We start from the raw sequence: 25,095 nt of genomic DNA on the forward strand, positions 1-25,095 counted from the left end.
TAAACTTATGACTTGTGACCTATGATTTGCAACCTTGACGTTGACGTCAGTCGTCCCACAGTAATAAATAAATATAGTCTATATATATAAAAATGAATTGTTGTTCGTTAGTCTCGCTAAAACTCGAGAACGGCTGGACCGATTTGGCTAATTTTGGTCTCGAATTATTTGTGGAATTCCAGAGAATGTTTAAAAGGTAGATAAATATGAAGATGCTGGGAATTAAATGAAAATAACAATTTAGTTTTTCCTTTGATGTGACCCCCGTCGGACGGATTCTTTTTGTTTGTTTTAAGTTTATTTTATACAAAAGTTTAGGTCTTTTATTTATCGATTGAGGCACTACAAAGTCTGCCGGGTCAGCTAGTAAAGTAATAAAAATTGCGTTTCCAATCGCTATCTTCACAATACAATAGTAAATTACCGTGTTAATCTTACGAAAGCTTGGCAAAATTGGGTGTAATTAAAAAATCACTAAACGCATCAACAGTCGATTAGACGTTACACATCTCCATCGATCGGAAAGAGCGGTGGCGTTAAATCATGATAAAATGCAAATTTGGACACAGTTACGTAAATAGTACTATTCTTTATTGACTTTTTCAATAGAATTTGATTGGCGTGTTTTTGATTATTTTTTGTAGAGACCACGAATTGATATAACTTTAATCTCAACATTATTATACTAGTAATAATATAACTACTTCTAGTATGTTTGGTTGTTAAAAGTATATTTCCGGCTAAAACCCAGACCCCTCCCCCGGTTATCCTTCAGGAGAAGGCAGCTTGGGATCGAGTTTGCCTGGCCCTTAAGGCCAAAAATATAAATTTCACGAATGCCTGTAACCTCGCGAACGGCATTCAAATTAAGGTTCAAACACCCGACGACCATAGGGCCCTCTCTTCTTACCTCCGTAAGGAACGTATAAGTTTCCATACGTATATCCTCCAGGAGGAGCGCGAACTCCGCGTTGTAATACGCGGAATCCCTAAAGAGTTAGATGTAGAGCTCGTCAAGGCCGATCTGTTAGAACAGGGCTTTCCAGTGAATTCTGTGCACCGTATGCACACCGGTCGCGGTAGGGAGCCATATAATATGGTTCTAGTCACCCTCCAGCCTACCCCCGAGGGTAAGAAAATCTTCAACACACAGGCCGTCTGTAGGCTCTCCGGTATCGCCGTCGAAGCCCCCCATAAAAAAGGCACTCCTAGCCAGTGCCATAACTGTCAACTGTACGGGCACTCTTCCCGTAACTGTCACGCGCGCCCCCGATGTGTTAAGTGTTTGGGCGATCACGCCACGGCCCTCTGCGCTCGCGACCAAAAAACCGCGACGGAACCGCCTAGCTGCGTCCTGTGTCAAACACAGGGTCACCCCGCAAATTACCGCGGATGCCCCCGAGCCCCGAAAATAAATCGCCGCGTCGCCCGCCAAAACCGCCTCCGAGCTTCCGGCCCAGACATCAAAGCCTCGGCACCCTCTGCGTCGCAGGCTAAGCCAGCGTTCGTTCCGGCGGCGGTGCCCAGTGTCTCGGCCTGGGCAAAACCGCTGCCGTACACGAACACGGCTACAACTCCCTCCTCCGCGATTCGTCCCGCCCCCGCGACTCGTCCCTCTCCCGCGACTTGCCCTCCGACCGCGTCCGACAATCTCGCTTTAGCGATCGACTTCTTTCAGTCGATCAACTTTGAGCGCGTTAACGCTTTGGGCGACGCCATTCGCGCTGCCTCCACTGCACAACACTTTATCGCCGTTGTGCAAGAATACGCCGACGTATACGCGTCATTAAATACGTACGTCCTCCCCTCACTCCGCCGGTAATCAATGGCGTATATAAGTAGAGTAAAGCCCCTATCCGTAACGATAGGATTTTTTAACGCTTACGGTCTCGCAAATCAACGTGATCAGGTTTCTGACTTTTTGCGTGACCATCAAATTGATATATTTTTAGTGCAGGAGACCCTACTTAAGCCCGCGCGCCGTGACCCTAAAATCGCGAACTATAACATGGTCAGGAACGACAGGCTCTCTGCTCGTGGTGGTGGTACCGTCATTTACTATAGAAGAGCCCTGCATTGCGTCCCGCTCGATCCTCCCGCGCTCGCTAATATCGAAGCATCAGTGTGCCGAATCTCACTGACGGGACACGCGCCGATCGTTATCGCGTCCGTTTATCTTCCACCGGATAAGATTGTTCTAAGCAGTGATATCGAGGCGCTGCTCGGCATGGGGAGCTCTGTCATTCTGGCGGGCGACCTAAATTGTAAACACATCAGGTGGAACTCACACACCACAACCCCGAATGGCAGGCGGCTTGACGCGTTAGTCGATGATCTCGCCTTCGATATCGTCGCTCCGTTAACCCCGACTCACTACCCGCTAAATATCGCACATCGCCCGGATATACTCGACATAGCGTTATTAAAAAACGTAACTCTGCGCTTACACTCGATCGAAGTCGTTTCAGAGTTAGATTCAGACCACCGTCCCGTCGTTATGAAGCTCGGTCGCGCTCCCGATTCCGTTCCTGTCGCGAGGACTGTGGTGGATTGGCACACACTGGGCATTAGCCTGGCTGAATCTGATCCACCATCGCTCCCGTTTAGCTCGGACTCTACCCCGTCTCCTCAGGATACCGCTGAAGCCATAGACATCTTAACGTCACACATCACCTCGACATTAGATAGGTCATCGAAACAAGTTGTAGCGGAGGACTTCCTTTACCGCCTCGGGTTGCCCGACGATATTAGGGAGCTCCTTAGAGCTAAGAACGCCTCGATACGCGCCTACGACAGGTATCCTACCGCGGAAAATCGTATTCGAATGCGTGCCTTACAACGCGACGTAAAGTCTCGCATCGCCGAAGTCCGAGATGCCAGATGGTCTGATTTCTTAGAAGGACTCGCGCCCTCCCAAAGGTCTTACTACCGCTTAGCTCGTACTCTCAAATCGGATACGGTAGTAACTATGCCCCCCCTCGTAGGCCCCTCAGGCCGACTCGCGGCGTTCGATGATGACGAAAAAGCAGAGCTGCTGGCCGATACATTGCAAACCCAGTGCACGCCCAGCACTTAATCCGTGGACCCTGTTCATGTAGAATTAGTAGACAGTGAGGTAGAACGCAGAGTCTCCTTGCCACCCTCGGATGCGTTACCACCCGTCACCCCGATGGAAGTTAAAGACTTGATCAAAGACCTACGTCCTCGCAAGGCTCCCGGTTCTGACGGTATATCCAACCGCGTTATTAAACTTCTACCCGTCCAACTCATCGTGATGTTGGCATCTATTTTCAATGCCGCTATGGCGAACTGTATCTTTCCCGCGGTGTGGAAAGAAGCAGACGTTATCGGCATACATAAACCCGGTAAACCAAAAAATCATCCGACGAGCTACCGCCCGATTAGCCTCCTCATGTCTCTAGGCAAACTGTATGAGCGTCTGCTCTACAAACGCCTCAGAGACTTCGTCTCATCCAAGGGCATTCTCATCGATGAACAATTCGGATTCCGTACAAATCACTCATGCGTTCAACAGGTGCACCGCCTCACGGAGCACATTCTTGTGGGGCTTAATCGACCAAAACCGTTATACACGGGAGCTCTCTTCTTCGACGTCGCAAAAGCGTTCGACAAAGTCTGGCACAACGGTTTGATTTTCAAACTATTCAACATGGGCGTGCCGGATAGTCTCGTGCTCATCATACGGGACTTCTTGTCGAACCGCTCTTTTCGATATCGAGTCGAGGGAACCCGCTCCTCCCCACGATCTCTCACAGCTGGAGTCCCGCAAGGCTCTGTCCTCTCACCCCTCCTATTTAGCTTATTCGTTAACGATATTCCCCGGTCGCCGCCGACCCATTTAGCTTTATTCGCCGACGACACGACTGTTTACTATTCCAGTAGAAACAAGTCCCTAATCGCGAAGAAGCTTCAGAGCGCAGCCCTAGCCCTAGGACAGTGGTTCCGAAAATGGCGCATAGACATCAACCCAGCGAAAAGTACTGCGGTGCTATTTCAGAGGGGAAGCTCCACACGGATTTCCTCCCGGATTAGGAGGAGGAATCTCACACCCCCGATTACTCTCTTTAGACAACCCATACCCTGGGCCAGGAAGGTCAAGTACCTGGGCGTTACCCTGGATGCATCGATGACATTCCGCCCGCATATAAAATCAGTCCGTGACCGTGCCGCGTTTATTCTCGGTAGACTCTACCCCATGATCTGTAAGCGGAGTAAAATGTCCCTTCGGAACAAGGTGACACTTTACAAAACTTGCATTAGGCCCGTCATGACTTACGCGAGTGTGGTGTTCGCTCACGCGGCCCGCACACACATAGACACCCTCCAATCTTTACAATCCCGCTTTTGCAGGTTAGCCGTCGGAGCTCCGTGGTTCGTGAGGAACGTTGACCTACACGACGACCTGGGCCTCGAATCTATCCAGAAATACATGAAGTCAGTGTCGGAACGGTACTTCGATAAGGCTATGCGTCATGGTAATCGCCTTATCGTAGCCGCCGCTGACTACTCCCCGAATCCTGATCACGCAGGAGCCAGTCACCGTCGACGCCCTAGACACGTCCTTACGGATCCATCAGATCCAATAACCTTTGCATTAGACGCCTTCAGCTCTAACACTAGGAGCAGGCTTAGGGACCCCGGTAACCGTACTCGTCGAACTCGACAAAGAGTTCGCCGTGCAACCTAACCCATGAATCAGCTCGCTGAGTTTCTCGCCGGATCTTCTCAGCGGGTCGCGATTCCGATCCGGTAGTAGATTCATTCGCGAAGCAGCTACTCTTGAGCTGTTAGGTCTCCTTCGGAGGCGCTCGGGTAGCTGTTAGCAAATCCCACCCCTTCTGGCTGAGCCTTTGCTCGCCCACGTGTCCTGGTGAAACTGGAAAGGCCTCCGGGCCACCAGTAATCTTTCAATCATAAAAAAAAAAAAATATTTCCGGCTGTTTGTGGCAGAAGTTAGACACATAGTGGATACAAAAGAGGGTTAGTTTAGACTACAGACCGTCCGATTCGGATAGTTTCTCTCTCTCTCTCTCTCTCTCTCTCTATCACTCCCCCTCTCTCCCTCCCTCTACGTCAATGCTTGTAACTGTATATCTCTATATTTTGTTACATACGTTACATGGATACTCGTTTTCGAGAAATAGTTTAAGATCCCGCTATCCAGTTGTTACCACTCTAGCATCTAGACTTTTTCTATTTGTCTTACTTTACACCTTACTCGAAATAGATTTAAAAAATAGACCTATTATTATCAATTTCATTTTTACTAGTTTTCAGAATTGACGTTAAATTTCGGTTTTATTCTATGAGTATTATACGACTTGACGAGACAGACATTATGTGCAAATAGTTGCAGGTTTGATGACAGATTGACACGCGTTAGTATTCTTAGATTTGTTAAACCGTTGCGACATGTCACAAATAGTGCATATTAGATGCAGGCAACGCAGAATCGGTCACTGTGGCGAGGCTTGAGGGAGGCCTCCAGCAATGTACGTCTGTGGGCTGAAAGATAGAATATAGAAGATTAGCGCCTAAGTTTATCTTTAAATTTTATTTAGAAGTCAGACTAACGTAGATTACACCAATACGCTGGCATAACCTCTCAAGGCTACCAGCATAAGTAGGAAAAAAAATACATCAAGATTCTTAAATTGATTTTGTAACGCAGCGTTCCGTTTCGCGGGGCAACAGTAGCCAAAGGGATTGTGACTCAGGTCAGGCCGTGCCCCGCGCTACCCGCGCCCGCGCATCTATTGCATCATTCGCACCCCCAATTAGTGCGCGCCAGACTTTGAAGCGGAACACACGCGTCCCCGGTCGATACCGGAACTGACAACCCGAGAGTCTCATGCCAGTCGGGCACCTAACATTAAAATTTGCCAATTTCCATTAATTACTTCAACGAATACCTCAAAATCGATATCAAATCAGACACAAACGCGGTACACTGTTATAAATTTTATGCATTTTTAAACTTTACGCTAAGACCGTAAGAGCAGTATTAATTTCAGTTTGAGATTAGACAGTGTTTTAAGTAACTTGATCTTCTGGTAAAATAAGTTAATAAAGAAATTATATCTTAAGAGACTACTACCGACTATTACGCTCTAATGGTAATTAAATAAAATGGATGTGGGAATTTCATTTATACGCTACAATTATTTAAAATTTGTATCTGAAACATTGCCCGAAAGCGGAAGCTTTGTATTGTTATTAAATGAGTATCGATACTTTTGATAATGCAACCGAACAATTAAATTGACCACAGTGTAAATATTATCCAGTAAGGATATTCCATGTAGACAACCCAACTCTTCGCAACGATTAGTGATACTGTAGTCGAATCATATCAAAAATGATATAATAAGTCCTGTCGCTCTGATTAACCGATAAATTGAACTGTCTTATTAACAATTTAATAGCTTTAGTACTCTTCAATTTACATTAAAGAACATAACATGCATAAGAACTAAGTGACATGTAAAACTGCCTGATTAGTTTAGCACCAGCAGAATTATTTCACTAAATAAATTAAGACTTTAAATTTGTTTCACTATACTTACTGTAATCACCGAACACTGTATCCCAAAGTTGGCCCAACACAAATTATTATAGGTGAATGATTTATTGGTTAGTACGATTTTATCTCGAGCATCTATTGTTTCCGTATCAATAGCTCACAAATTAATGATTTACGTTACAACAAATTGATTTGTCTCTTATCCGTTTGGAGGTAAAGTGAATTTTTCATTGTCTTCTTCTTGAATAGTATCGTCGGAGCGTTTCGTGTTATTTTTCAGTCGGTCAAAAACAGAATGTGTATTATGCGGTATTTGATTGTACTCATTATCGATTAGATTAACGATATTACGTTTCAGATATGTCATTGTTTTTTTTGTTTTTTTTCTCAATCGCTGGTGATTGTTTTTTTGTGGTCCTATTGATTGTTACGTTACGTGAAGTTGATAGATCTGTAATTATTAATCTTGGAAATAATTCGATACCGTGTTTTTAATTAGCGGAGCAGGATAGATGACCCCACGATGTTGTACCTGATATGAACCGGCTTATTCCAGTAAGAATATATGGATCTTCTTCTTCTATATCGTTCCCTCACTACTGAGGATTGCGACCACATGCAACGTACTTCCAATGTGCTCGATCACGAGTGGCATGGACTGCTTCTCTTGCCAGATCTGACTATCTGGCTGGTGTTCTGCCCACGGCAGAATATATATGGATACCATGATGCAAATTCTGCCACCCATCTAGACTGAAGTTCTAATGCAATTGATTAGAATCATTGCAGTCTTCAAATCAGAACATTTTTTATGATTACTTCGCGACAAAATCTCAGAATGGAGCTACTGACCGGTTCTGATTTCCTTCATATCTCGCCACGAGTATTTACTTCTTTTCTGGCAAATTAAAATGTTTTGCAATGTAAAAATAACCTCGGTAAAAAAAGAGTCCGGCTGCACCAAATTATCCCATGAAATTCGCAAAGCATTTTGACAATACAGGTTTATAAAAGAAAAGCAGTTTTAACCGGAAGACAATAATTTAAAATTACCTCCCTCTACAATGAAATATAACCTGCTATCCATAGAGCTTTTAAAAACTAGAGCGTTTTGAAGAATAACTCTGCTATAGTTCTGCAGCTAGTAGAACTGGCGTTTCGATTAATTTCGCAGTTCAGTCATGCATTCCCTTTGAAACGTTAAGGTAGCCGATATAAACATCAATCATATTTAAAAATGTATTATTGTTTGCCCGATAAACCAAATTGAACCAAAATCACTGATACATAAAGGCTTAGATTGCTTTAGGTATCAAATTTACAATTTTTGTTTGTTTGAAATACAAACAAAAAATTTGAAAAAAATAAAAAAAATTATGTGAATAGAAATCCTTAATTATATCGTATGACAGTAGGAAGTGAATGGCGTAGAGCAGAAACGGGCCAAATAAACATGGCTTGTTACATGTCGTATCAGGATTTAAAACAAGAATAGTAGTAATTAACGGTAGGCAGCGGCTTGGCTCTGCCCCTGGCATTGCTGAAGTCCATGAGCAACGTTAATCACTCACCACAAGGTGGGTCGTATGCAAGGACAATTAAAAAAAATTAAGAATTTTGGGCCCAAACACTATAATGCATTTCAGACTTCGATCGTCCGATTAGATTATGGAGAGTCGAAGTTAGCCTTTATATCCAAAGCAGAATTAAGTAGTAATATGGAAATAGCATCGGCTTATGAAGCCTCCGTTGCTTCTGGATCATCTTTAGAAGTATATATAAAAATGAATTGCTGTTCGTTAGTCTCGCCAAAACTCGAGAACGGCTGGACCGATTTTGCTAATTTTGGTCTTGAATTACTTGTAGAAGTCCAGAGAAGCTTTAAAAATTAGATAAATATGAAAATACTCGGAATTAAATAAAAATAACAATTTCGTTTTTCCTTTGATGTGTTCCCCGTCGGACGGATTTCTTTTGTTTGTTTTATGTTTATTTTGTACAGAACTTTAGGTATTTTATTTATCGATTGAGGCAATACAAAGTCTGCTGGGTCAGCTAGTCTCTCTAATAAAATGTACCATTCAAAGTCCCTTAGCAGTAAGCTTTGTTCATATTTCCTTATGATTCAGTTTTAACCACAAGCATTGCATTTCATTACAAGCATCGTATATTTCCGTGTCAGTTAACATACTTATAATATCTTCACAGTTCCTGTACGATGGTCCACATTTTTGTGGTCATTTAACTGGTTTTCTTTGGGTACTTATATTTATAACGGATATTAATTCTGCTCATTGGCCAATGGAGAATCAGCGAATAGCCTGTAGACCTGTCCTGTCGGTTGAAGATGTATTTGCGATGATCACAACGGCGCGTGACATAGTTTCATTATTAATATAGAAAGCCTAGTACAGCAGCTACAAGCAGTAGTAAATTAGTACATTGCTATACTGTTTTTTACAGGCACTGCTCTTGCTAGGATTAGTGTTAGCAATATCTCTCAGGTTGAGCCCGTGAGCTTACCCACCCGTCGGCGCGTAGCTTTTTTTTATTGCTTAGACGACTTCTGTGGACGAGCTCATGGTCCACCTGATGTTAAGTGGTTACCGGAGCCCATAGACATTTACAACGTAAATGCCGCTACCCACCTTGAGACATGAATTCTATGGTTTCCATTTTTACAGTACAACGCCTGCCCCACCCTTCAAACCAAAACGTATTACTGCTTCATGGCAGAAATAGGCAGGGTGGTTGGTCACACAAGACATCCAACCAGCAGTAATTACGGTTTTTTTTTCAGGTTTGAATTTTATTCCATGACGTCATTCTTTCAGCGTGGAAGTCAATCGTGAACATTTGTTAAGTATGTAATTCATTAGAAAAATTGGTATGGGCCTGCAAGATTCGAACACCGTTGCATCGCTTGATACGAATGCACCGCGCGTCTTATTATATATTTTAGGCCACGCGACTTCGACGCTTAAAAATATGATAAAACTAATACAAATTGTACATTTTTCTAATTAGTAATTGTGGCAAAGGGTATTTATTGTGAGTCCCATATGGGTAGATACTACTTACATCAAAAAGTAGCAATTATGTGCCATTCTATTCAATTAATGAATGACTATTAAACTAAAAGACCAAAACTCATATTTATATGTGTCGTAATTCAAGTAATCATGTTTGTAATCTCCAATAGCCACTCAGAGCGGGTTCCTTTCTACTTATAGATAAATATATACGTACAATTTCATTCTAACTCGTTCCTAAATTGGCGCAGTCAACAAAAACAATCCACGTCCTACAAATTTCTACAAATGCAATATCCGTATTATAATCGACCGGGTACCGATGCGATTTCCGATGCTGTAGCCCGCACTGCCGATGCTAATGGTCTGATGCTGAGGCTAATGGTCGGCAATGTTCTTGTTATGAGAATTAATAAAGGCATCGTGTGGTGTTTCATTTTTCAATTTATTGTTTTGATTGTGTGTTGCTTTTGTATTATTTGATTTATTCGCGATTAATATAGACATTTTTCCTTCGTTGATCTCTAAAGAAAAAACCTATTTGACTAATAATATACGTGGTTCCGTATTATGAAATCGAGCTGTAATTGGGACACACTTTTAAGTTTCAATCCCATTTAACTATTTAATAACCGGACTCGCAAAATTGTGCAAGCTTTGAAATAATAATAATATTATTCGTTCTCATAAAAGAACGAATGAGAAACGGCCGCTGATATTTTTGATTTGGACATCATTAACAAGGGAATAAATACTGTTACTGGTGGTATTACCTCTTGTGAGTCCACACGGGTAGGTACTACCACCCTGCCTATTTCTGCCGTGAAGCAGTAATGCGTTTCGGTTTGAAGGGTAGGGCAGCCGTTGTAACTATACTTGAGACCTTAGAACTTATATCTCAAGGCGGGTGGCGCATTTACGTTGTAGATATTTATGAGCTCCAGTAATCACTTAACACCAGGTGGGCTCTGAGCTTGTCCAACCATCTGAACAACAAAAAATAAACTTTTAGATAATATTTGTATAATGTATATATAAAGTAGTCAACTGAGGTGACGACACTGTAATTTTGATTTAGATTTTTTGTTACTTCGTTATTTTATATGAGACGAGATAATGGTATAGTAATTACTGATGTAGTATTTAATGATTCTATAATTAATCTAGTAAATGCCATATCTAACTTATTTCAAGGCTTAATAGCACAGTTTTAAACTGCTTCATACCATAGGCACAGTGCTAGCCTTCCTTCCCCTTAAAAGCTTTAAATTCAATCAAATGAATTGCCAAAATGATTTTTCCGCAATCATTCATATTCATTGATGAGTTATTAAGACGGATAGCGTCTTTAACGTGTCTTGACTAAAATCGATATGTTTTCATAGATGCTATAGTTAATGCGGGTATACAGAAGTTGGGGTGGCTCCGTGTCTGGTTACAGTATTGACTCCGGTCTTCCATATCTCTTGATCACTGTGCTAGTTGAGACTCGGATGAGAGTGCTGGTGCTTCGGCAGATCCATATACCTCAAACGCTTGCTCAGCAGCGGGGTCTAGAACGAAATTCGGTTCCAAGACTAAATAAGAACTGATAAACTGTTTTAAAAGAATTGGTGAAGGAACACTACTTATTTGCTTAGTGCTGTTTGTTTGCATCATTATCATTTATCATTTGCATACTGTTGATTTGTTATGTATATGTAAGTATATAGGTATGTATGGTATATAAATCAGTTAGTTGTATATTTCATATTATATGTAAACGGTATATATCTGTTTATTATATGTAAATATTTTCTATAATAATGTATTGTCGCAATATTTTTATATTTTCCAGAATTTCTGTAAATCAAAAGGTTGTCTGGAATAGCTTTTAGCGATAAGGCAGCCTATTGTACAAATGTATCTGCGTTTTGACTTTTTTTTTTCCTAAACCCTAGAGAGATCCCGAGATCCCTAACCTACGTCAAAACCTGGGTGACTTCCACCTGCAGAGATAAAGTCTAGATCTCAATTATATAGAAAAACGTCTTCCAAAATGGAACGTATTCGCGATAGAAATAAGCAAATGTCTCATATGGTTAGTGCTGGTAGTAATGGTGGTGTGGATTTTTGGTGGTCTGGGAGGATAAACAGAACCACTGTATTTTTTTTTATTGCGTACATGGGTGGTCGAGCTCACAGTTAGTGGTGTTGAGTGGTTACTGGAGTCCATTGACATTTACGTAAATGCGCCACACACCTCGAGATGTAAGTTCTAAGGTCTCAGTATGTAACTATACTGACTGCTGCCCTACCCATCAAACCGAAACGCATTACTGCTTCATGGCAGAAATAGGCGGGGTGGTGGTACCTACCTGTTCGGACTCACAAGAGGTCCTACCACCAGTCCATGGACATAAGTGTAAGGACTGCGGTAACCAACCAATACCGGGATACAAATAGCGGCGCCATATAATGACATATATAACTAAAAACATAAATTAATTTTGTCCAATTTCAAAGAGACAGCTTAGATTACCTAAGAGGAATATAACGATAAGTTATCGGACTACCCTCGCGCTTAAACAACAATGTTCAAATGAATATTGATGTTATAAATTTATCGTTTAGCATCTAGCAGTTCAAACTAAGACTATTGCATTTTTAAATACGCTTTTATTAGCTTCTGACGTATGTATGTATGTAACGGAATCTTTGAACATGATTGTGACCCCCTTCAAAACGTCGGATTAACTTGAAATTTGGTATACTTATGAAGGACTGATGACAATTCAATATTTTAAACAGTTTGATCTATTATGCTTGCTAAGATAGTCAGGATTAGTGATTTTTTGTTTTCCTGAGACCCTGAGTGTCTGCGTCAAGATCAAGAAGGGAAAAAACTACCAGGCACGCCGATCACTTATTTCTCGGGTAAGGTACCGAATGTATCAAAGGATTTTTTTTTAATTAAAAAATTAAATAATAAAAAAATTGAAATTCAACTAAAAATATGAAAATAAAAATAAATATGAATTAAAAATAGTGTTAGAAAAAATTATTTTATTGTAAAAAAAAGCGTGGGGTGCTTTTCAGGATATTATCAAAATATTTTATTATTTATTCAACTTTGCACTGAGCTTTAAATAGTAAAATATTTTCTTTGGTCTTCGCGAGTCATTAAAACTATTTTTACGATTTCATTCTGCGGAATTTCATATAGTCCATAGACCATGCAGATTGTAATCTAGATTAACAGATTTTTATCGGAGGCCCAGACCTACTTCCGGGTCATAGAGCCAGTGCAGTAGTAACACTAGTAGTAGTATATTTTTTATAATCATAAATGACTTTGAAACGGTATAAAGCTATAATACGGCAATTTGTTTGTACGTTTGAAATTTATTTATGTAGCATTGGGATCGTGGCGCATAAAATAAAATGATTCTACTGTTGCACTACTGTTGCACCATTTTTTTCTAAAATATTCTATCTTTATATATATATTTCTTCTGTGCGTGTGTTTGTCACTGAACTAAACGGCTGGACCGATTTTAATGAAATTTTCTGTGTACCTTCAGGTGGATTTGTAAATCTAAACCATTCTCGGGTTTAGATTTACAAATCAGCCCGCCAAATGGCACTGCAGTCGGTGTCTAGGTTATATTTTATCTTTCCTTGAAATAATTTATATGGCAAAATAATTTATTTGCCGGGCCAGCTAGTAATAATATAATAATAATAAAAAAAAATTACACTTTTTTACGGCTTGCTCATTTAACCGCCTTCGCCATCATCCTTTTCTCTGTCATTCTGTCTGTTATTCTCTTTTCTCTTTCTTACCGTATTCCCTCACTCACATCTTAATGCTCCTCTCCACACTCTTTTCATGGGTTCCATTCTTACCAATTCAACATTTATGTTGAGAAAATGCATAGATTTTCTTTCGGAATTACAAACAGCCAGTGAAACCGCAAGGTACATCTAATACGTTAAAAAATCACTATTTTTGTCTGTTTGTCTATTTGTACGCTTACTTCTACGACTTTCACTATCGCCCACCTGGCTGGAACAGCCCACCTGGTGTTAAGTGGTTACTGGAGCCCCTACAACGTAAATTCGCCACCTACCTTGAGATATAAGTTCTAAGGTCTCAGTATAGTTACAATGGCTGCTCCACCCTTCAAACCGAAACGCATTATTGCTTCACGGCAGAAATTGGCATGGTCGTGGTACCTACCCGTGCGGAGTTACAAGAGCTCCTGCCGCCAGTGATTACGCAAATTTTAAATTTTGCGAGTTTGATTTTTATTACACAATGTTATTCCTTCACCGTGGAAGTCAATCGTGAACATTTGTTAACCACGTATTTCATTAGAAAAATTGGTACCCGCCTGCGGGTTTCGAACACCGTTGTACCGCTAGATACGAATGCACCGGACGACTTATCCTTTAAGCCACGACGACTTCAAGTTAGTTTTTACACGACATAAATGAACTTAAATATCAATAATCTACTTAAAGATAATCATTCTTAAAGTAAGTAGGATTAGTAAAATCTGGCATCTTTGTGTACCAGTTTGAAGCTCGCGTCCAAAGCCAGGGTATGTCACTAGTATTATATAAAACACCTAGTTTGTCTGTAGCATAAAAGGGAGCTTGATAATAAGCTTTGACGACCGGAAACGATCAAACGGCGCCACTTTCATGTCTTCATCAGATAAATATAATTGCTTCAATCGATACAGATTACTGGATGTATTATGTATATATTATCGATTATTCAAAATGTTTTAAATTATTAATTGATTTAAGTGTCCCATTAGCCGAGAGCTAATTATGATGATTGAGACAATCCAAATCCAAGGTTACGAATTGATTTTGTCTTGATGTAATATCGGGTTACGTTTTGACATGCCGATTATTGAGTTGGCTTTTAAATTAATAATATTATTCTTCTATTGGGGAACCAATTAACGAAGCTATAAGTGCGCGTGTCACGTGTCTTAAGTTGATGGTACCAGGACCTTCTCTGAAGGACTTACCATATATATGCCTTGACTTCTAACCTCATAGAGGATAATGCTTCACATAATTTTACATTACATTCACTCATATAAAGGTAGGCAGCAGATTAGCTGTGCTCCTGGCATTGCTGACGTCCATGGGCGACGGTAACCAGTCACCATTAGGTTGGCTGTACGCTCGTCTGCTTACATGGGCAATACAAAAAAAATCATTCAAAAGACAATTAATCTATATATTAATACGTGAAGCAAAAACTTTGTATCCCTTTTTACGAAAATTGCGCGGACGGAGGAGTATGAAATTTCCCACACTTATAGAGAATACAGAGGAGGAGTGCACAATGCTAATATTTTTTTTTAAATTATGCATAAAACATACATAAAATCAATAAAAAACATTACACACACTACATACCATGTATTTGACACATACACATACATAATATAATTATACTCTTTGTTTATTGTCAATTGTCAAACTTTTGCTAATGCTTAAAGTCTGTGGCCAAATTCCGAATAGATTAATATTGTTTGTCCTTAATGTTATTTATCTATAGTGTAAGTTTTGGCGAAATCTGTGATTATATTATAGAAATATAATAGTATTTGACAATAGAACCATAATAATGTTTAAACATACCATTTCAATTACCATTATTGTTTACGCATCAACTCCTCCTTCGCAAAGTCGGGAAAGACGCAGGCAGCGCGGCGAGGGAGGGGACGGCAAACCGGCGGACCGGCGAGCTCCGTAGAACACACACAACCACCTTCACTTCTGAACGGGACTCAACAACTACAAGACGCACAATATTATGTACAATTAGTTCATATTAAACCAAATAGAATTTAACAGTATTTTATAATTTAACGGCAGACGTCACAAACCACCTAAGAAACAAAACACAAAGGAAATACAGTCTGAAATTCACAAACAAGAACATGGTCCTTCGACGCCGATGATACTCAAGAATACCAGCATCAATACGGTCAGGCCAGTAATTCCTTTTATCCAAACCCAATCCTGTGCTCGTCGGTGCTAATACCGTAATTTTAAATCAATTCCAGTAAATTTTCGAATACGTGAACGCGGTGTGCAATCTACCTGCAAACGTGAACAATTCGTGCAGCTCGTCGTACCGGTGAAATAATCGTGAGTTTTTACCTTTGTTTCCTATAAACCACTAAAATGACCAAAAGGAAGCAACATTCGATGGAAGATGATGAGGAAATAGTGAAAGATTTCGTTAAGAGGCGAGGTGTTTTAAAGGGCAAGCTCACTTTTTTTTCGAAATTTGTCGAGGCGCTTAATATTTTCACAGTAACTGATTTGCAAAAATCGGAATTGCAAGTTCGTGTACAAAAAATCGAACAGCTTTTTGAACAATTTTCTGAAATTCAAGATGATATTGATGTGAAGGTATCTGATCTTCAATTAGAGAATGAGTTGCTTGTCAGAGAATCTTTTGAAAATCAATATTATTCTATTGTGGCCAAAGCTAAATGTATTTTAAATAATAAAAGTGAGAAATCGAGCTCCACAAAGAAATCATGCATAAAACTACCCACCATTTCTTTACCCTCCTTTGATGGAAATTATGATAATTGGCTTGAATTTAGAGACACGTTTAGTTCTTTAATCCATAATTCACCTGATATGGATAACATTCAAAAGTTTCATTACCTACGTTCAAGTCTCACCGGTAACGCACTGCAGGTTATAAAATTATTAGAATTTTCTGCCGAAAACTATGTGATTGCGTGGGATCTATTGCAAAATAGATATAATAATAATCGTTTACTCGTGCATAATCATGTCAAGGCGCTGTTTTCTATGCAGGTTATAAACAAAGAATCATCTGCGCTTATACGCAAACTTATTGACAGTGTTTTGAGAAATATTCGTGCGCTTAAAACCTTAGGTGAACCTACTGACATGTGGGATACTTTAATAGTTTACATAATGGTTTCTAAATTAGACGCGTCGACAGAACGCGAATGGGAACTTCATAAAAGCGACATTCAGAAGTCAGAGTCAAATTCTCAGTTAACATTATCACATTTAATCGAATTTCTAAGAGACAAAGCCGATGTGTTGGAGACAATAAAAGTATCTCACACTAAACCTGCGCCTGACACTAACACTAAAATACAATCATCAAACTCACACAGTTACTCTTATTTATCCACACAAAACAACGAAAATAGGCAGTCAAATTCGAATAAGCGATCGCGTCCTTGTAGCATGTGCAACGCAAATCATGGGCTTTATTCATGTAATGCATTTTTAAAATTATCTACAGAAGATAAAATAAAGTTTTTAAGTAGCAAAAAACTTTGTCAAAATTGTTTACGCGCAAATCATTCAGTCAAAGACTGCTGGTTAGGTCCCTGTAAGAAGTGTAATAAAAAACACAATAGTCTAATTCACCGTGATGACAATAGTGATGACGCCAGCGCAACCGTATCATCATCGCCGGCGCCGCAGCTTGCGCCGAGCCCACACACTGGCGGCACAGCTTCACTACACTCGCACACACATCACGGTGACATTACCACATCAGCACATCCAACACTACCTACTGTGTTGTTGTCAACGGCATTAATCGAAATCGCAGACAACAACAACAAATATCACACAATTCGTGCACTTCTCGATAACGGAAGTCAGCATTGCTTTATCTCGCAGTCATTATGTAATCAATTAAACATTCAATTGATACAGTCCTCCATTAAAATCACAGGTGTGGGTAACTCCGTAACCCAGGCCACCCAATCATGCGATATTCAGATGCGAGCTAAAACTAATAACTATAACACGCGCTTAACTTGTATAGTTTTACCTCGTATCACTGCTCAGATGCCATCATTAACACATACACACATCAACAACATTCAAATTCCACACAACATCACGTTAGCTGATCCAGATTTTCATTCACCCTCTGATATAGATTTATTAATCGGCGCAGATAAGTTTTGGGAACTTTTAAACGACGGATTAATTCGCTTAAAACATGGTCCGTATTTACAAAACACTAAACTCGGATGGATTATTTCTGGCTCATTTTATAATAAGAACTATTCAAATTCAACCAATAAAGTTCATTATAATAAATCACAAAACATAGACACAATTAAAAACCTTTCGGGAGCTAGAAGAAATTCATTCAATTCATAACAAATATACAAAGAGGAACGCGCATGCGAAACTTTATTCTAAACCACAACAAAACGCGACGATTCGGGTCGTTTTTCCGTGCGCATTGCTTTACAAGAATCAGCTGATGCGCTCGGCGATAAATTCATTATCGCTGAGAACCGATTCCATGCACTCGAGCGCAAGCTAGAACGTAGTGCGATTAACTATAAGCCAATGCATATCGATTTCGTGAATGACTACATAAGCAGACTTACTTTAATTATATTATTTTATATTACTTTAATACACAACGCCACATTATTTTCTACCACACCACGATGTGTTACGAGAACACAGTACGACTACTAAGCTTCGAGGTGTATTTGATGCGAATGTCAAATCAAGCTCAGGTAAGTCGTTTAATAATATACAACCCGATCAACAAGACTATACGCTAAAATATTTCAATCCTTCAGATTGACGTTTTCTAAAATTTATTTTTGAACTTATTCGACCATTGTTATGGGTTGGCTTCGTATGTCACCTAGATCATTAAAAACATTTGTACAAAATAGGGTTGTTGAAATAAACGAGTTAACAGGTGATCTGCCGTGGTTACATGTTTCTGGAACGGAGAATCCGGCGGACATGCTCTCGCGCGGGGTTTTACTTGATGAATTAAAGGATTCGGAAACTTGGTGGCACGGGCCATCATTTCTTCAAGGTTCCGATGTCGATTGGTCACATACAACCAGAATCATTGACCACAATGATCTACCAGAATTAAAATCTGACGCGATGGCAATGGTCTGTCAGTCAAACGCAGTCATTTATTGAATTTGAACGTTTTTCATCATATAATCGATTACGGCGTGCTATTGCGTACATGTTAATATTTGTTGATAACATTCGTATAAAATCAAAATCACAGCGGAAGCCCGGCGCGCTTTTGACGGATGAATCAGACAATGCAACTAAGGTTTTGGCACGAGTGGTTCAACAACAATCGTTCCCGGTCATGTATGATGCACTAGTAAACAACTTACCTCTGAAACATACGCGTAATATATCATTCTTAAACATATTTTTGGAGTAGATTATGCGGGGCCAATGTTTATACTCAACCGCAAAGGGAGAGGTGCTAAATTAGAAAAATGTTACATTATTTTAATCGTTTGTTTTCTCACTCGCTCGGTATATTTATTTGGATTTGGTCACATCATTAACGACTCAAGCATACATTCTTGCACTTAAAGGGTTCATTACTAGACGTGGGAAACCATTTTAAATTTTTTCAGACAACGCTAGAACTTTTTTTAGAATTTTCACAATTCTTGACAAATTTCCGAAGAAATTGTCTCGCTAGCAGCCAACGACAACATTAATTTGTCTTTTATACCGCCTTATTCGCCTCATTTTGGTGGTTTATGGGAGGCGGGAGTGAAGTCTTGTAAGCATCACCTACGACGAGTTGTAGGTAATTCACAATTTTATATTCTAATAATTTTAACTTACGAGGAATTCAGCACGGTATTAGCACAGATAGAAGCCGTCCTGAATTCCCGTCCTATACACCCAATGTCCGCAGATCCAAACGATCTTCGTCCACTCAGCCCTGGTCATTTCCTCATTGGCCGACCGTTGACCGCACCAGCCTGCAGCGACCTCACGACGACGGCATCACACCGACTGACGCGCTACGATCGAGTGGAACAAATCCGACAACAATTTTGGCAGAGGTGGTCTAAGGAGTACATATCCGAATTGCAGACGAGAACTAAATGGAAAACGGACAAGGAAGACATCGTACCGAACACCCTGGTTCTAATCAAAGAAGACGACCTGCCGCCACTCAAATGGCGTCTTGGACGAGTGCAGCAAACATTTCCTGGCAAGGACGGCATATCCCGAGTAGCTAACCTCAAAACGGCGACTGGGATTGTACAGCGGGCATACTCAAAAATCTGCCCACTCTTACATAATGCAGAGGACTACAACGAGAGTCTCACAACACACATATCGTAATCAGCATCCTGTATTTACTTCATTGGAAGCTGGAGCTTCCAAGGCGGGGGCCATATGTTTACGCATCAACTCCTCCTTCGCAAAGTCGGGAAAGACGCAGGCAGCGCGGCGAGGGAGGGGACGGCAAACCGGCGGACCGGCGAGCTCCGTAGAACACACACAACCACCTTCACTTCTGAACGGGACTCAACAACTACAAGACGCACAATATTATGTACAATTAGTTCATATTAAACCAAATAGAATTTAACAGTATTTTATAATTTAACGGCAGACGTCACAAACCACCTAAGAAACAAAACACAAAGGAAATACAGTCTGAAATTCACAATCAAGAAACAATTATAGTCGAATTTCGACTACTGCGGGACCATTAGTTTATAATTATTTTGATAAATTAAAACCTCATCAAAAATGCTTCCTTATTCCATTTTAGCCGAATATTATTTTAAGCCAAACAATATAATTAGACGAAAGTCGTAAAATATACGTTCGTAGCGTTTCGGCACTAAAACCGTTATTGGAACATGGAAAAAAAGAAGAAAAAAAAACGAGGCAAGAATTCACGGGAAATTTCAAGCTACTAATTACTTTTTCCGAACACGTATCCCATACAAAAACGGATGATCATAATTTTTGCAAGTGGCCATTGCGATTTGACATTTATTGTCGCATTTAGGGGGGGCGCAATAGAACGTATCACAAACACGGGCGGCCATTTTGTGCACGACGTGAATTCATGAAATGGCGGATAAATGCGGAACATTGACATATAGAGTATTGTACTTGTGTTGATTTTTTTTTCTTTTTGTTGCTGCTAAAGGTAATGTACTATGTTCCTAGTTGAAGTTTTATAACAACATACGTGATTATGCCTCTATTGGCTTATGTGACGATATAAACAAAAAATACTATTATTTTCTTATGTTAAAATCATGCGTAGATATTCCTAGCGCGATGTAAATTATTAAGAAATAATAGGTTAAAGTTTATTTTATTGGTACGAATTATGTGGTATTATTATTATATTAATGCGTGAAGCAAAAACTTTGTATCCCTTTTCACGAAAATTGCGTGGACGGAGGAGTATGAAGTTTTCCACACTTATAGAGAATATAGAGAAGAGGTGCACAATGCTAATATTTTTTTTAAATAATGCATGAAAGATACATAAAATCTATAAAGAAAACATTACACACACTACATACCATGTATTTGACGCACACACGCATGCATACTACTTATTGTCAAACTTTTGTTCTTGACGTCTGTTGTCAAATTGAGAATGGATTAAATATTGTTTGTCTTTGTTAATATTTTTTATAGTGTAGTCTTGGCGAAATTTGTGATTATAGAAGTATAAAATACAATCATAATAGGGTTTACACAAACTTACAATTCCAATTAATTATAATCGAATTTCGACTACTGCGGGACCTCTAGTTATTATTATTATTCGCTGGATGCAAGTAGCGCAGGACCGATCTTTGTGGCAAGGCTTGGGGGAGGCCTATGTCCAGCAGTGGACGTTTGTGGGCACATAGATAGAGAGAGACAGAGAGAGAGACAGAGATATGTAGTAGACCTTACTTTGTAATCGCAATTATTTCCTTTGGTCGTCATTCATTATCATCGCTGTGGGCAGATTTTATGTCTCTCACGAGCGTTCGCCACTCCTTCCGGTTTGTGGTGAGTCTGTTACACTCAGCTAGGGTTAGTGCTAGCAACGTCGGCAATTATTTACGGGCTGTTATAACACCACAATTTTCACACAGAAATAACTTCCCGATATTTCGGTGTGTTGCAAGCACCATGACTGCAGGTAGATTAAAGACTGCACTAATTAATTTCCTAAACTAATTAAGTTATTAAAATCATCAGTGTTTGTAATGTAAATAGATGCCAAAGTATAAAACAATTCGTAAATTATTTATTAATAATTCCACATAATTATAATTTAAATTTGATTTTATCCTTGTCATTGTTCGTTCATCCTCGTGAAGACTTTAACAATTGTGAAAGTATCGTATAATTATATGAAATTTGGATATTATTTACGTTGCTTTTTCGATAAAGTTTAAGTCCATATTGCATTAGATCTAAGGAAATATGAATATAAAATTATTTAAAATCGTGTCATGCGATATGTTGTTAGATAGAACATACACTTTCTTCGACTTTACTGATATTGGTGAAGGTGCGGTCGCCGTTTAATGACCTAACGAAAAAAAAAAATACATAAAAAAGTACTTACTAATAATTCATCATACACAGCAAAAATTAATTAAGTCAAAATTTTGGAAACCTACATAGAGAGAACTAAGTATGAGATAGTGTGCCACATCTGCCGCTTCATAGATCGTGAATCATAGATCAAATTACTTTAAGAAAATTTTACAATATTAAAGCTCCCAAAAATTTTAGTGGTAACAGTAAAAACTATTTTAGTAATAATTAAATCAATGCTTACAATAAAGATATAGAAAGGACTCAACGAAATCATCCCATTGGAATCTGTCGAAATTCAGGCTTTATTAGTACTCCTGTGAGAGTTCAAAATCCTTTAATGCGACTGCTGTGCAACATATGATTTTTAAGACGTGAAATTTCTCGACCTGAACAAGCGTACTTGACAAGGTTGTTTAGAAAACTTTTTTCGAGAAGTTTGTTCACTATTAAAGTTAAAAACAAAATTAATTATGCAACATATCTTGGACCCTTCAGAACATGAATATCTACTTAAGAAATATTTTGTTTGCACGCACTAGGACTGCAGCCGTTTTTGGCGAGGGATTGAGTCATCAATCAAAAGGCTAATGAGTATGGAAGATAATCGAAATAGGATCAAGTGTCATCGCCATTTTTCCACGTTTGATATCCACCCAGATAGATCTTACGAAAATGTTCCCTACCCTCACCTTAGACGGCGCATCGACGATAACCAGGCTGGTGGAATCTATCCCAATGAGCTCACATGATTTACCCTCAGGTATAAAAACATATTTTTTTGTTGGTCTACCTAAGCTGATGGTCCAGAGAGACCATGTCAGCATCACCAAGCTAGTAGGTGAGCTCACGGGGCTCAAACCTGACGACGTTGCTAACACTAAACCTTGCAAGAGCCGTGCTTCGCAGAATCTACCACCGGATCGGAAACGCGACACACTGAGAAGATCCGGCGAAAAGCTCAGTGGGTTAATGGATTAATTTACTCACCGAGCCCGCAAGCGACGGGTTTGACGAGAAGGATGACCGTTAAAACAGTCCTGTATTAACAACGTATTGGTTTTAATGACGATAAAAAGGAAATGAGCTTGTCGTTTTGTTTTTAACGTAGCACTCCCTACTATTAATAATCATTTGAAATAAGCTTTCCTTCACCAGGTCTCTTCAAGGCCATTTGCCCTTAACGTTAGCAACCAAGGCCATCAGCAACAGCTTCCATCACCACCACACGGGCTACAAATTGTTCCAATATGTAACACTAGAAAAAGAGGTGTGGTTCGTGGGACACCGGATAGGAACGAAGTTCCTTATTATAAAAAATATTAATTTTAAGTTCTATTCGAGCTATAAAGATAATAAAACTGGAGGTTTCGCAACAACCCACGGTCATTCGGTAACGTGCGAACTTATTGTGGTACACTTCATTCACGGTTGTTTGCATAAGAGTTAGCGTATTGCGCAAACGAACGCTCTGAGATCGTGGTAAATGAATGATAAAAAAATATGTTATTTTTTGTACGTTATTACAAAGTTAAGTCGCACACTGTGTGCATTACTAACAAAAATCTTACGTTACGGACGTTTTTTCACGGTTAGGGTACCCCTCCGCATCGTCCCATAAGGAACTTCGTTCCAATAATAACTACATACAATTATACTTTCATTCCTTTTATTTATTTAAGAGATCTTACGGGCACATGTTACCTAACATCTCGTTAATTAGGCATTTGTCCTCATATAACATTTATCCCGAGGCAACTAATTATATCAAATAATGAATATACTATGTGTTTTTTTTTTGTAGTGAACAAGTAAATACGCTACTCTAAGAAATGAAATAGAACATGAAAGTTCGAAACAATTTGGACACGGCTTGATCCCAATTTGTTGTATTAGCGCGAATAGACGGCTGATTGGTGCGCTATTACTGTGTATGGTGTCGTTTCTTTGTGTATAAGCTTGGATATACCAAATTTATTTGCAAACAATACGGTATCTGTCCATAAAGATTTGCAATGTCGGTTATCAATTTAATACGACTGAGATATTAAGGATATGTAGAGTGCCAAACGGTACGCTAGGTAGATGTGGAGCTAAGTATCTGGTAAATATTTAAAGATCCTAATATAATTCCAGCGAAAAACATACGCATCAAGATCCACATTAACAATCAAATAACTAACGCAGCGATGCCTCCGCCTTTGATAGGATTACGAATAAAAAACAAGTTTGTGATAAAAATTACTTAAGACGAGTTGTGAGCAAGCGAAAACTGGATTTCAATCAAGTTCCATACGATTGGGAGAGCTCGCCAGGTGGATGCGCGTGCCGATAGAGAAAGACGGTGTATTGTTGTTTGAACTGGTGCGACAGAGACGGATGTTATCGCACGCCGACAAAAAGTCATGGCTTAGAGTCAATGGCTGGATATGCTAGGACAGGATGGTAAGCATTGAAGTAAATGTATTAATAACAATCTCAACATCTATATATCGATACGTGAAGCAAAAACTTTGTACCCCTCTGTACGAAAATTGCGCAAACGGAGGGTATGAAATTTCCCCCATTTATAGAGAATATCGAGAAGGAATGCAGAATGCTAATATTATATTTAAATTATGCATAAAAAATACAATAAATCCATAAAAAAAAAACATTACACACACTACCATGTATTTGACACGCACACGCATGCGTACTATTTGTTTATTGTCAAACTTTTCATATTGTTTATAGTCTGTGGTCAAATTGAGAATAGATTAAATATTGTTTGTCTTTATTAATATTTTGCCTAAAGTGTAGTCTTGGCGAAATCTGTGATTATACAATTTGACAATAGAACCATAATAATGTTCAAACACAAAATTTTGATTAATTATAGTCGAATTTCGACTACTGCGGGACCACTAGTATGTATAAACAGGCAAAATGGCAATGGAACCATTTTTTCGTAGTGATTTTTTTTCGTTATTTGTTTGGTTTTATTTTTGTTTGATTCATTCTTTGGGCTATTCTTTAAGCTTTATTTACCTTGATATGAACTTATGCTGGGCTGTATGTATCGGAATTATTGAACGAAATTACCCCCGTCTTGATCTTGATAATGTCTGATTAACT

Source organism: Bombyx mori, chromosome 24 (assembly GCF_030269925.1).
Source record: "Bombyx mori chromosome 24, ASM3026992v2".
In the NCBI taxonomy this organism is placed as follows: Eukaryota; Metazoa; Arthropoda; class Insecta; order Lepidoptera; family Bombycidae; genus Bombyx; species Bombyx mori.